The sequence below is a fragment of the Silene latifolia genome, chromosome 10 (genome assembly GCF_048544455.1).
Source record: "Silene latifolia isolate original U9 population chromosome 10, ASM4854445v1, whole genome shotgun sequence".
Classification (NCBI taxonomy): domain Eukaryota; kingdom Viridiplantae; phylum Streptophyta; class Magnoliopsida; order Caryophyllales; family Caryophyllaceae; genus Silene; species Silene latifolia.
The window spans coordinates 24497506-24513107 of record NC_133535.1 but is presented as its reverse complement, the minus strand read 5'-3'; the positions used below and the strand labels follow the sequence as shown (position 1 = coordinate 24513107).

The 15602-nt window shown below is 40.7% G+C and overlaps 1 non-coding gene across 1 annotated transcript; it reads left to right on the top strand.

The window, feature by feature from the left end:
* The first annotated feature begins 5824 nt into the window (after positions 1-5824).
* Positions 5825-5931, top strand: LOC141609688 (small nucleolar RNA R71). The gene has a single exon (XR_012527607.1). It is a non-coding gene; the product is annotated as a small nucleolar RNA R71 (small nucleolar RNA).
* The last annotated feature ends 9671 nt before the right edge of the window (positions 5932-15602 follow it).

The following is a 15602-nucleotide window of genomic DNA, read 5'->3' as shown; positions in this document are numbered from 1 at the left end:
AATGGAAATCGAAGAAGGAAAAGAGGAAGAATACCTGATGAGGGTAACAATGGAGAGCGGAACAGTGAAGCCGGCGGGGTAGGAGAAAAGGAAGGTTGAGGGTTTAGAGAGAAGGAGATTTTTTGAAATGGTTTGGAGTAAATGAAAGTACAAAGTTGGGGTTGGGATTATAAAGAGGAGAGAGGGAGTAGGGTGCTAGAAAAGAGGAATAGGGCGGCTGACGTGATGGATTGCATGAAAAGGAGTGTAAAAGACGGCTTAGGGTTTTAGCATTCGATTACGTAAATTCCTTGCTCGACACCTTAAAGCATACTTCACAAGAAATTTGGGGCAAAATGTTTGGGCTAAAAATAGCATAATAAGAAAGGCCCGCTTAATGAAATAAAAGGCTATGGGAGGAGTGATAAGGAGGAAGGAAGCCCGTAATTAGGAAAAGGGGGAGCGGGCTGAAAGAAGACCATGGGCCCATCAGAGGAGACGTCCGGATTAAGGAAAGACGAGTTAGGGAGAAGTTAGGGAGATCAGGGAGAATTGGGAAAGGCGGCCGAGTTTGGAAAGAGTTCTTATGGAAATTATATTCCCTTTCCATAATCAAAGTAGGACATATCTATGGTTTCCACCCTATAAATAGCCAAGGAAGCAAATCAAGAAGGACATTCAACAACGCATCCATACACACATCAGCACCACGGCATTAGCATATTCTTATACTCAAATATACATCCGTCCAAGATCTTGCAAGCCTGACACCTAGCGCCAGCAGAATTAGCTTTACGCTTCAATTGTAATCATCCTCCTATTCAAGTATAGTGCGATAATTGGCAGGGTACCGTCCCTCCCGCGGTTGTTCCCACATTGGGTTTTCCGCGTCACCAAATCTTACGTGTCAATTTACATTACGTACTTATTTCTCTATTTACTTATCAACATACGAACAATCATACAATCAACCAACGCGTAAGACCGCATTGACCCTAATCAATCAACTTGGTAAAAAATACCTAAACAACCATCTTGACCGCAATTTTACCGAGAAGAGTTTCAAGCGTGGATTAAAAAGAAGGACTATTTCGCCCTCTTTGAATTCCCTTCTAATGATCCGCTTGTCGTGATATCTCTTTGTTCTTTCTTTGTAAAGCTTAGCATTTTCACAGGCCTCAAGCCTAAATTCATCCAACAAATTGAGATCCAACAACCGCTTCTCTTGGGAGCTTTTTAAATCAAAGTTGAGGTACTTTATCGCCCAATAGGCTCGGTGCTCTAACTCAACCGGAAGTTAGCATGCTTTCCCATATACTAGGTGGAAGGGCGAGGTGTCAATCGGCGTTTTGAAAGCTGTTCGATAAGCCCACAAAGCATCATCAAGCTTCATTTCCCAATCCTTCTTTGATATATTTACCGTCTTCTCCAAAATAGACTTGATTTCCTTGTTTGATATCTCAACTTGCCCACTTGTTTGTGGTGGTATCCAATTCCAAGACGGTGTTGAACTCCATACTTCCTCAATAGAGCTTCAAATTTGGTTTCAAGAAAATGAGTGCCCTTATCACTTATCAAGACACGGGGCACGCCAAACCTCGGAAATATCACCTTACTCATGAACTTGCTCACAACCTTAGCATCATCGGTTGGGGTGGCTATTGCTTCAACCCATTTTGAGACATAATCTACTGCAACAAGAATGTACTTGTTGCCATAAGAGGAGGGCAATGGTCCTTGAAAATCTATTCCCCAAACATCAAATACTTCAATCTCTAATATGAAATTTTAGGGCATCTCATTTCTCTTGGAAATATTTCTGGTCCTTTGACACCGGTCACAAGCCTTAACATAAGAAGCAACATTCTTGAACAAGGATGGCCAATAGAATCCGCATTGCAATATCTTAGCTCTGGTCTTTGTCACACTTGCATGTCCTCCATAAGGGAGATCATGACAATGAGAGATAATAGATTTCCATTCTTCCTCCGGAACACATCTTCTAACAACCCCATCGGCACATGTCTAGTATAGACAAGGATCCTCCCAATTGTATTGCCTTGTGTCATGGAAAAATTTCTTCTTTTTGTGAGAGTCATAGCCATAGGGAATCACTCCTCATGCCAAATAGTTGACATAGTCGGCATACCATAGTGCTTCTCCAAAACTTAGGGACAACAAATGATCGTCGGGCAAATAGTCATTGATGGGAAGTCCATCCTCAACATTGTGGTTAATCAATCGGGACAAATGGTTGGCTACCACATTCTCAACTCCCTTTTTATCTCTTATCTCCGTGTCAAAATATTGTAGTAGTAGTAGTATCCACCTAATCAACCGAGGCTTGGACTCCGTTTTGATGAGTAAGTGTCTTAAAGTGACATGATCGGTGTACACTATCACTTTAGCTCCCACCAAATAAGTCCGGAACTTCTCCATAGCAAAAGCTACCGCCAAGAGTTCCTTTTCCGTTGTTGAGTAGTTGGTTTGAGCTTCATCAAGAGTTTTGCTAGCATAATGAATTGCATGTAACTTCCCATCTTTCCTTTGGCCTAAAACCGCGCCCAAGGCTTGATCACTTGTATCGCACATTAGCTCAAATGGTAAGTTCCAATCCGGAGGTTGTATGATTGGAGCACTTGTCAAAGCTTCCTTTAACCTATTAAAAGCATCAAGACATCGGTTAAAAAACACAAAAGGAGTATCCTTGGCTAACAATTCGGTCAAAGGTCTCGCAATTTTGGAGAAGTCCTTGATGAAGCGGCGATAAAAGCCCGCATGACCACGGAAACCTCTCACCCCCTTGACGTTGGTGGGAGGTGGGAGACTAGCAATGACCTTGACCTTAGCCTTGTCAACTTCAATTCCACGATTGGACACTATGTGCCCCAACACAACACCTTCTTGTACCATAAAATGGTACTTTTCCCAATTAAGCATTAGGTGAGACTCTTGACACTTGTTCAAAATTTTCTCCAAATTTGCCAAACAACTTTCAAAGCATTTTCCAACAACCGAAAAAGCATCCATAAAAACCTCCATTTCTTGTTCAACAAAATCGGAGAAAATGGACATCATAGCCCTTTGAAAAGTAGATGGTGCATTATATAGGCCAAATAGCATTCTCCTATATGCATAGGTGTCAAATGGACAAGTGAAGGTAGTCTTCTCTTGATCACTTGGATGGATAGGGATTTGGAAGAATCCCGAGTAACCATCTAAGAAGCAAAAGTAGTTATGTTGAGCCAATCTCTCCAACATTTGGTCCATGAATGGTAAAGGAAAGTGATCCTCCCGGGTGGATTTGTTCAATTTTCTATAGTCCACACACATCCTCCACCCGGTTACCGTTCTAGTGGGAATCAATTCATTTTTATCATTTCTCACTACCGTCATTCCTCCTTTTTCTGGAACTACATGAACCGGGCTTACCCACCTACTATCCGAAATAGGATAGATAATACCGGCATCAAGTAGTTTGAGGACCTCTTTTCTCACAACTTCTTTCATTATGGGGTTAAGCCTTCTTTGTGCCTCAATGGAGGAAGCATCCTCATTTTCAAGCAAAATTTTATGAGTGCACAAAGAGGGACTAATCCCTTTGAGGTCACCAATTGTGTACCCAAGGACATCCTTAAACCTTTTTATCAAAGAAAGTAGTTTTGAGGTTTGGGTGTCATCAAGTTCACTATTGATGATGACGGTAAAAGTGGAATTATCACCAAGAAATTCATATCTCAAGGAAGGGGGAAGAGGTTTAAGTTCAACCGTAGAAGGAGGCGTGGAACTCTCCTCCTTCTTACCAACTTCCAATATTTCAAACTTGGGAGCTTGCTCATGAATTAGAGCGGAATCCAACATCCACAAATATGCAAGAGTTTCAACGTCCTTATCATCAACTTCATACCCATTGACAGGACAAGTTTCCAAAGGATCCATAGAGGAAGCTTTTGGGTCATGCTCCTCCATGGGATTCTCTAGAATGTCCACAATACAACAAGTGTCACCTAAAGATGGAGCTTCCATAGACTTGGTGAGTTCAAATTCCACCTTATCTTCACCCACTTGCAAAGATAACTTGCCACTTTTCACATCAATCATTGCTCTGCCGGTGGCAAGACAAGGTCGCCCCAAGATAATAGGCACATTGTAGTCCTCGGGCATATCCATGACAAAGAAATCACATGGTATGATTAGCTTCCCAACAACCAAGGGTACATCTTCAATAACACTAATGGGAATTTTAACCGATCGATCGGCTAGTTGAAGTTAAACTCTTGTTGGCTTCAAATCTCCCAAATCAAGCCTCTTGAAGATTGAAAGTGGCATGAGGCTCACACTATCTCCCAACTCAAACAATGCTCTTTTTATAGCCACTCATTGGATAGAACATGGAATTGAGAAACTACCCGGATCTTCTAGCTTATTTGGAAGCTTGTTGGTGTGAGTAAGAATAGCACTACATTCCTTGGAGAGGTTAATGGTTTGCACCTCTCAACTCTTCTTCTTCAAATTGACAAGATCCTTAAGAAACTTTCCATATGATGGAATTTCTGTAATCATGTCAAGGAAAGGAATTATGACATTCATTCCCTTCAAGATTTCAACAAACTTCTCATACTTTTTCTCAAGCCTAGGCCTTGCAAGCCTTTGTGGAAAGGGTGCCGGTACAACGTACTCCCTTGGTGGTGGAGTACAATATTTGGATTTAGTTGGAATCCGTTCATCTTTCTTTGGTGGGTCAACCATCTCCACTTCCGTTGACTTCTCCACCTCAATTTCACCTTCTTCTACAACTTCAACCGGGTGCTCTTTCATTACTTCACTAGACACCCTTTTCCTCTTCCACTTTGGAGACTTCTCAACCTCCTCCAATTGCCTTCCACTTCTCAATAACACCGCATTCATCTCCCTTGGGTTAACCGTATTACCCAGAAACTTCCCCGGATTTTGAGCCAATTGACTCAATTGTTGTGAAATTTGGGCTACATGGGTTTCCGTTGCTTTTTGGGATGCTCTTATTTCATCATTAATCCGACTTTGTGAGGCAATGTGGTTGTCAAGCTTTGAGTCGGATTTTTGGTTGGAAATCACCAATTGCTCAAATGCTTGCTCCCAAGAAGGTTTTTGAGGGGTTTGGAAGTTTTGGTTGTTGAAGTTTTGGTTTTGAGGTAGGAAACGTTGATTTTGAGGTTGGTTGAAATTTTGTCCTTTGAAACCCCCAAAAGGTTGTTGGTTTTGAGTGACAAATTGTTTTCCTTGGAAATCGGGTGGGATTTGTCTTTGGAATTGAGAGTTTTGATTGAACCTTTGTTGTTGTGGTGAGGAAGTGGTTGGATTTTGAATGTTTTGTGAAGCATAAGACAAGAAAGGGTGAGTTCTTTTTCCATTACCAAATTGGTTGTTGTTATAGTTGAACCTTTGCCTTGCACTTGTGGATTCCCAAACTCCATTCACTTGCTCATAGCATTCCTCTCGGATGGGTGCAAATAAGGGGCACCCAATTGGAGTGTGCCCTTGTTCCCCACACAACTCACAAGACAAGACTTGCCTCATATCGGAGCTTGAAGGTTTGGAATTTAACAAAGCAACTTGTTGGGTAAGTTAATCTAGCATTCCCTTAACCTCCACATTCAAAACCGCGCTAGAATCCTTATTCTTGTTCTTCCTCATTTGTCTATCGCTTCCCCACTCCATAGTTCGTGAGCCCATCTCCTCAATTAGTTCCTTTGCCGCTTTATGCCCCAAAATGTCTAAGGCACCTTTTCCCGACCCTGCATCTAATGAAAGCCGAAAGTCTTGGGTTAACCCTTTGTAAAAATTGTTCACTAGCTCGGCCTCGGAGATGCCGTGGTGGAGGCATAACCGTTGGAGTCGCTTATACCTCTCCCATGCCTCATATAAGGTCTCATCCTCTTCTTGAGTAAAGCTTTGTAGTTCACTCTTGACTTTTGCCGTTCTTGAGGGTAGGAAATACTTGTTCAAAAATGCCGAAGCTGTAACACCCCCATACTCCAAGTGCCTTACCAGGACCACTTAAGGCATGGAAGTGCTACCATATCGGTTTTCCGAGGCAATGATAATCATAAGAGAATAACGAAACATACTTAAAAGTAAATAATGTTTAAAGTGATTACATACCAACTCCAAAACTGATAAAAAGAAATACAAGACTCTCAGACGGTCTACTGTTAAAACTATCAAAGCTATAAAACATCGTCTGACACAGCGGAAGACTTCTAACTGCCACGTGATGACTCATCCCAGCTATCCCATACGCGTCATATCATACCTGCTCAATAACTGCTCACCACCCCCGAATGGATCACCACAGTTTTTAAAACATTAAACGGGGTCAGTACTAATCACACAATTTATATAACCAAAAACACAGTAAACAAGCAGCTCAAACGGTCACACACACAATCACACCCACTCCAATCAATCTCCGTCACCGACTGTCCACTAGACCAGCCCTGCCAGTGGGGGACCGCAGCCGTTCCCACCTAAGCCCCGCTCATCATACCGAGCGATAACCCTGTCCCATTAATGTGCACATCCCCTCCCGTGGCGGGTTCCACGGAGGGCGAAACTAGGGCGTGAAGCCACTCCCGCAAGTGACTCCACTCAGCCGAGAACGCATCTCGAGAACCAGAGACAAACAATCACAACCATCAAACAACAATAAATCAACAACCGTCACAATACCAATACGATAATATTCAACAATCACAAAACACCAACAATGCATCATGGGACTAATGCGAGTAGGGAAACCCTACCGGAAAGCAACACAATCATCGACGATCTAGCAAAATTGTCTCAAAACCTTTCCTCTACGAACCCTTCTCCTATACACATAATCATACAATCACTACCACATCAACATAAACATAGAAAACCCCCAAACCCAAAATTAGGGTTTAACGAAACTTAATTAAATATAACAAATTCGGTACATAGATCTTACCCTCGACGCAAGGATCACAAAGATATAAAGAACGACAGGATCCGACACTTCTAGCTCCGGGATTTGCTAATAATACGGCGAGAATGGTTCAACGTAACTTCTAATCTTCTCTTGAAGGTTTTTAGATTGTAAAAGTGTTTTGAGAAAAGTGACGAAAGCCTTATATATCATTCCCGCATTATTAATAAAACCCGTCAAAACATTACTCAGTAAACTAGGCTACTCGATCGAGTAGCCGAGGTACTCGATCGAGTGCCCCCTTACTCGATCGAGTATCAAGGTTACTCGATCGAGTACCCAACAGTCGAAACTATTTTTAAAACGCAACACACCCTTACTCGACAGAGTAAGGCCTACTCGATAGAGTACCCAGAGACCCATAAAACCGTAGTATTACAGTCTTCCCTCCTTAAAAAGAACTTCGTCCCCGAAGTTCAACCCATACATAAAAACAAACCTACCAACTTGACTAAGACACAACAACGCAACGAAGACTCAAAACAAAACCTCACCCTATAACTCATGAACTCTTAACACCAACTCCACTAACTATTCCTACCTCCACACATCTCTCACGATGTCGTATCAACTACATCATAAACTCTCCCGACACTAATTCCATACACTACCAACTACCATCCTCTAACGCTGCTAGCTCCATAATATCATCCACTACCAAATCCAATATCAAGACACTCATAGACATTGAACGGAATGTTACATTCTACCACCCTTAAAAGGAACTTCGTCCTCGAAGTTTACTCACACTCATAACCTCATCATCCAATTGTCAACACTAGTGAAATATTCTCACACTCCTAAACATCACACTACTACAAGCTCGACCATGGCCTTTTAACAACATCAACCACAAAATATTCAACTTTCTTCTTTATGCTACACCAACACTCTACTGCGAATATACCACCATATGCACAACCATCAAAATCTCTTTTATCGCGTCCTACTCCTCTTAAGATAAATGTTACGTCCTCGTAACTCACTAATACTAAATCCTAGCTATATCGTCTCATTATCCTCATCACCACCGCATGTCAAAGATAACCACCTATAATATAAACACTCACCATGCATATATCCAAGGCTCTCTTACTTAAACATTTCTCATACCTCAACTCATTCGGCACACCACCTAACCTATACCATACAACTCGTAGCAACATCACCATACCAACTCTTCATTATTACTGCAAAACAACATACCTCTCTATGTAAGGCACCTATCTCCCAGAAGCATAACTCACGATCCACACTCGTTACGTACACGCACACTAGATCCTCAAGTTCTTTCTTCCATTACCGCAGAACTCATACATAACTCAACATGGCACTAATTCACCAACACCCTACACTCACTGTCTCCACAAAGGATTATGAACCACCTGCATCTTTTAGGTCATTACCACACATGTTCTACGAATCACTTGTCATTACCGTGTCTACTGAAGCCTTATCTAGAACAAGTTCAAAATTACTGTAACAACCTCTCACAACCGTGTCCCATCAACAGGAAAATCACTATACCATGACAACAACGAAAACATATACAAATCTATTTCATATCATACTCGACCCTCATTCCCAGACTTAAATAGGTAAAAAAAATATCAATAAACAAGACAACTGTCTATCTGCACAAACTGAAACTCGCAGGGAGCAACATCAAACAAAATAACAATCTATGTATAACTGGTATGCACTTTCGAAACTCGAATCATAATCATCCCACCTACTCCACCACAACCGGTGACGGCATCACAACATAGCCACCAACAGCCGCACCGCAGTGCGAAAATACTCGCATCACAACATGAAGTACCAAGCCCGGATCACCATCCGAGGCACAACAACCACATCGATAAACATCACAACCACATATAATTCTCATAAATACTGGCTCAGTACGACATTTCGAACAAGAAAACTTACTCAAAACCGTTTTACCAGATTATAACACAACATATTATACGAAATAAACTGACAAGAATCTCATGAACATCATCCTTACCATTTCACGGAATGAACATGTATCATCAATACACATACAATTTTAACTATCCATGCCAGATCAATCAAATTGTTGCCTTTTTAAACCTCATTCCATAGTATACCGTACCCAACATGAATTACAAAACATTCATATAACAACTTTATAATTATCACACCATACCACTTCTTGTGAGGTCAAAACCTCGCACAAACATTTACACATATCATAGACCCGTAATCACAACAAACTAGTCAATCCTGATCACGTAAGTTACCACTCAACAGAGGTTACCTCTCGCTTGAGCTTAACTCGTATGCCCCTCATAACACATTCCCTCATTCGCATAACCATCACCTCATGCCGAGTATAACCATACCATTACTATTTAAATATTAGCACCCGCCTCATCTAAGACCACACCTCATACTTCCTCACAACCGTACTCATCAATCGGGTCTCTATAAAATCAACCTCTTTAGAATTGCTACCTTTCTAATATATCATCACCCTTAACCACTAGTCACAAACCGTAACACTACCCCTTTGCCTGGGACATCAAACTTCTTACACTCATCTCTAAACATCACGATTTCTTTCCTATCTTTGGTTAACATCTCAAATAACAAACATCGAATCCATCAACAAAATTACCTCAACATTCCTCCCAATACTATCCTTAATTGTATCATCATCTAACTCTCCACCAAAAATCTCGTATCGTGCAAATACTCCACCAACTTCATACTCCCTTAATTCCTCAAAACTCATGATTAATCATGATGTCCTGAAACTTCTGTATAACCATTAACTTACTTACTCTTGATAATATCATACATTTCGACGATTCCTTACTTTTATGTCACATAACTCCGGTGAACATTTTTCTCAGCTTACTTTTATCCTTCTTTTCTCATTATACTCAACAATACCATTTAATAGCTCAACTCCTTATTACTTATATCTAACCCAGTGCTCCAATTACCTTCTCATCGCTCCAAAACTCAAATCTCACTATTTCATGTTGATATCATCTCTCTTTCTTACCATGGATCTTCTCTTATTATGCTATCACTCACACTTGCCACTAACCTATCCATAAAATCAACGTTCACTGTTCAAACAATTTCATTTTATGCCGTTAATTGCCCAAGGAAATCACACATTAGTTTCACATCTTAATAAACCAAATCTCCCAAACTCACTCACTGTCTACAAATCCACCTCGCGGCATGTCTCCATCTTAGTTCACTATAGACCACCATTCTCCATCCCTCTACAACGACCTTTCATTACAGATATTCTTAACCAACACAATCTAACCATCTCCCTCCATAATTCTTACACATCTCAAGCTGCTACTATCCACATCATTCCTGTCAACCCTTTATCCTCACATTCTTTACACTTATATCACTCCTTACTCACATCCACTTGCCTTTACATCACTCAAATTCGCGAATATATCACTCGCCACGTCTCACAAAACTTGCACCATGCCTCAATCAGCTCATCAATGCTCTTTTTCTTTTTCCACCTCCCATCACAACTACATATAGCTCATCTCCTCCCACCAAACTCATACTCACCATAAGGTGCCACTCACCACCCCATAAGATTGGGTAACTTAAGCATCAGGACCAACACATACGTAAAACAATGCATAAAGAAGCAAAATAACAACTTCGAATTAAACATAATATGCAACGAATTCAAAAGATAAGCATATGACCCGAATCATGGGTCACTAGATTGAGTATTGGCCACTCGATCGAGTAAGTATCGAGTAAGGGACTTACTCGATCGAGTAGGTGAAGGTCAGAAGCACGTAAAACAAATCACCAGGGCTACTCGATCGAGTAACTAACGTACTCGATCGAGTGCCGCCTACTCGATCGAGTACCAAGGCTACTCGATCGAGTACCCTACGCAATTCTCAGCATTGTCCAGTTTTCGTAAAACAGACATAACTCACTCATTTATTGGTCGTTTTGGGCTTGTGACCTATCGTTAGAATCAAAAAAGAACAAGCTATCACCTCCAATTGGAATCACATTAAAATCATTTATGAATCTCCAGTTATAACAGTTTAAAGACCACCTCTTTATAATCGAAAAACACAACTACTTGATTTTACTTCCAAACAACTTAAACGACAACAAGGTAAACAAAAACAACCCAATACTCATAAAAGCAGTAGTCCCAATCACATGTTACTATTTTCGAAAGCAAAGCAACAACATTCATCATGCAAATAATTTATTTAACTTGCCAATCATGACCTACCCACATGCTTTTATTCTATCACTTTTCGTAAACAAAACATACTCATGCATTACAAATCCTATTTCCATGTTACTAATACAACAATATTACAAATACACTTCGTCACCTAAACATATTCATAATCACAAAATTCATATTCTCATGCAATTGACACTCCATCTTTTCCAATCGCTTCATCCATTTCAACCACATTCCTCATATAACATATACATATGAACAATAGTAGGCATGTATATGAAATCATTATATAAAATTACGCAATCAAAATTATGTATAATCATATCACATCCCCTAATCACATGTTACTAATATAGTCGCATGGTAGATCATCCATCCTGCAACATCATTATTCATCACATCTTATCACATATGAACTACCTCCTTTTTCCACCACATTACTCATCATTCGCATACACTTTTCTAACAATTCAACCAACATTGTAAACCAACTATCATTCAACATGCTTTCAACCAACAACATTCAAAATCACACCGATTCATGTCACACGTCACTATATAGATACACAATTCACAAGATAAATACATAGCGATCCCGACTCATATCCCAGGGTGACCGGTTCAAAATTGTAGGGCGAGTTCGCGACTTTAGGACGTCTCCCAAGTCTTTGCATTAGCTCCTACAACTTCTACCCCGGGTTCATTTTAATTAGACTCCCTATATTCATTAGGTTCATTGGTTACAGGTTTCAGGATCGTCGATCTGATACCATTTTGTAACACCCCCATACTCCAAGTGCCTTACCAGGACCACTTAAGGCATGGAAGTGCTACCATCTCGGTTTTCCGAGGCAATGATAATCATAAGACAATAACGAAACATACTTAAAAGTAAATAATATTTAAAGTGATTACATACCAACTCCAAAACTGATAAAAAGAAATACAAGACTCTCAGACGGTCTACTGCTAAAACTATCAAAGCTATAAAACATCGTCGACACACGGAAGACTTCTAATCGCCACGTGATGACTCATCCGGCTATCCCATATGCGTCATATCATACCGCTCAATAATCGCTCACCACCCCGAATGTATCACCACAGTTTTAAAACATTAAACGGTCGTACTAATCACACAATTTATATAACCAACAACACAAGAAACAAGCGGCTCAAACGGTCACACACACAATCACACCCACTCCAATCAATCTCCGTCACCGATCGTCCACTTTGGGACCAGCCCCGCGATGGGGGACCGCAGTCGTTCCCACCTAAGCCCCACTCATCATACCGAGCGATAACCCTGTCCCATTAATGTGCACATCCCCTCCCGTGGCGGGTTCTACGGAGGGCGAAACTAGGGCGTGAAGCCACTCCCGCAAGTGACTTCACTCAGCCGAGAACGCATCTCGAGAACCAGAGACAAACAATCACAACCATCAAACAACAATAAATCAACAACCGTCACAATACCAATACGATAATATTCAACAATCACAAAACACCAACAATGCATCATGGGACTAATACTGAGTAGGGAAACCCTACCTGGAAAGCAACACAATCATCAGATGATCTAGCAGCTGTCTCAAAACCTTTCCTCTACGAACCCTTCTCCTATACACATAATCATACAATCACTACCACATCAACATAAACATAGAAAACCCACAAACCCAAAATTAGGGTTTAACGAAACTTAATTAAATATAACAAATTCGGTACATAGATCTTACCCTCGACGCAAGGATCACAAAGATATAAAGAACGACAGGATCCGACACTTCTAGCTCCGGGATTTGCTAATAATGCGGCGAGAATGGTTCAACGTAACTTCTAATCTTCTCTTGAAGGTTTTTAGATTGTAAAAGTGTTTTGAGAAAAGTGACGAAAACCTTATATATCATTCCCGCATTATTAATAAAACCCGTCAAAACATTACCCGTAAATCGGCTACTCGATCGAGTAGCTGAGGTACTCGATCGAGTGCCCCCTTACTCGATCGAGTATCAAGGTTACTCGATCGAGTACCCAACAGGTCAGAAACTATTTTTAAAACGCAACACACCCTTACTCGACAGAGTAAGGCCTACTCGATAGAGTACCCAGAGACCCATAAAACCGTAGTATTACAGAAGCCAACTCATCCCATGTATTGAAGAAATCCGGATCACAATTCTTCAACCAATCATCCTTCGTCGAACCCCTAAGTGAACGGGGGAACAACCTAAGGCGTACCGCATCATCGGAGACCCCATTCGACTTATACATATCACAATTTTCAAGGAACTCATTTAGATGAGCATTTGGGTTCTCCAAGGGACCTCCTCCAAATTGGTTGTCTTGAACAAGGTTGAGTAAGGCATTTTTTATCTCAAAGCTATTGGCTTGAACTCTTGGCCTTTGGATGCTTGGATTTACTATGTGCTTAGGAGCCATAGTCTCTCTTATTGGAACCGGATCACCCATGATGTTAGATTCTTCTACTATTCCAAAAGGATTCTCAAATACTTCAAAAGTTTCTTGTTGATCACTTTCTTCTACCGATGGTGTGTCTAGTAAACCCCTTAGTCTTATTAGAGAATTAAGTCTTCTTTCCGTAGCCTCAATTTCAAGATCAATAGGATATGTTGGCTGACCTCTTCTTTGTCGCCTACTCATGCAAAATACCTAAGCACTTGAAAGAAAGGAATAGTAACAAGGGACTTAGTCTAAACTAGAACAAAAATGATTAATATCTAGCCGTACTCCCCGACAACGGCGCCAAAAACTTGATGGTTCAAGCTTAACCTCGCAACTGAACGTGTGTAGTTGCACTACTTGAGGGTCGAATCACAAGGAGTATTGAAGATTACCAATTATTATTCTTAAGTTTAGCTAAGTCAAAGAAAAAGGAATTGATTGGTAAATTGACTAGGTGAGCTACACAAGATGACTAGCAAATAAAACTAATTAAGCAACAACTAAATTAAAAGAGGAAGCTAATTGGAATAATATTTTACTCAAGAAATGAAAGGACTAGGGCACGATTAGGCTATAAACCTTCGTGATTATCATGTTAATTCCGGCAATTAGTCATCTTGGAATTCAAGGCGGGGGAAAACGCCTCTAATTCGCCTATTGACTCCCTCCCGGGCTCACAATAGGAAACTAGACCAGCCGACTCAACTCCCTCCCGGGCTCATGACTCGGACTCTCCTATACAATACTCTAAGACCCTAGGAACGCGTGCCATCCCCAAGGTAGTCGATTAATGCTAGGAGTCATTAAGCATACGATAAATTCCCGGCCTTCCCAACCCTTTTCCCAAACGTGAAGGTCAAACCGGTTCCCAAAAGCACCCTCTTTAGGCTCTCCCTCCTGGGTTCAACCCAAATAGGCCAAGGAAGTAAAATGGTGGTCAACCAAGGACCTAACCAATTCCCATTGGTGGACAAGGGTCAACAATCAACCAAAAACCCAAATTACAACATCAACAAAGTAAATCTTAAGGTAAACCCCACCAATTTCCCCGTAATGACCATTTAAATGGAATCAAACATGTTAATCACTCATGTAAGTGCCCGATCGCACCCTAGCAAGGGTACTACTCACTAATCATGGCTTTTAAGACAAGACAATTAATAAAGATGGATTCTTTAAGTGTAAACATGATGTGAAATTGGATTCTACAATTAATCATGCAATAATTCAACAAAACTATAATGATAGATAAATTAAGCTAAGATGGGTAGAGATTAAACCAAAAGACACAATCTTGGACACAAGAAACCCAAAGATTCAATCTTTGGGTGAAAACAACAATAGAGAACAAGGAAAAGATGAACAAGAGAGAGAAAAACAACAATCAAACAATAAGGAGAAGAATTCTAACATAAACAACTCAACAAAACTAATAGAATAAGCAAATGTAAACAAATGAAACTAAGGAGAGAAATTGTACCAGTTCAAGAGCAAAGAAAGGAACTTGGATTGAAATAATAAAGGAGAAATCTTCAATCTTATTACAACCCAATTTCTAGCACTAATAATGAAGTAATTATTGAAGAATTTGTTCTAATTAAGGAAGGATTAGCAAACTAATTAGGAGAGATTCAAACTTGGTAAGCAAAAATATAGATCTAGGGTTGTGTGTCAAAATGAATTAGGGGAGGGGTATTTATAGTTTTACAAACAAATGGGCCGAAAATTACAAGGAAATAGAAATGCGGGGAAATGGGTCTTAGTCGGCCGGCCGGCCGCCGGTCCCGGACCGGCACAAATCCCGCTGTAACTTTCATCCTAAATTTAGTTGCCAGGTATGATAAGCCAGTCAACCGGCTGCCGACTCTGAACCGTCTGTCAGAAGGGACTCTCAGCCGGCTGACCGGCTGCTGGCCGACCGGCTGGGAGCCC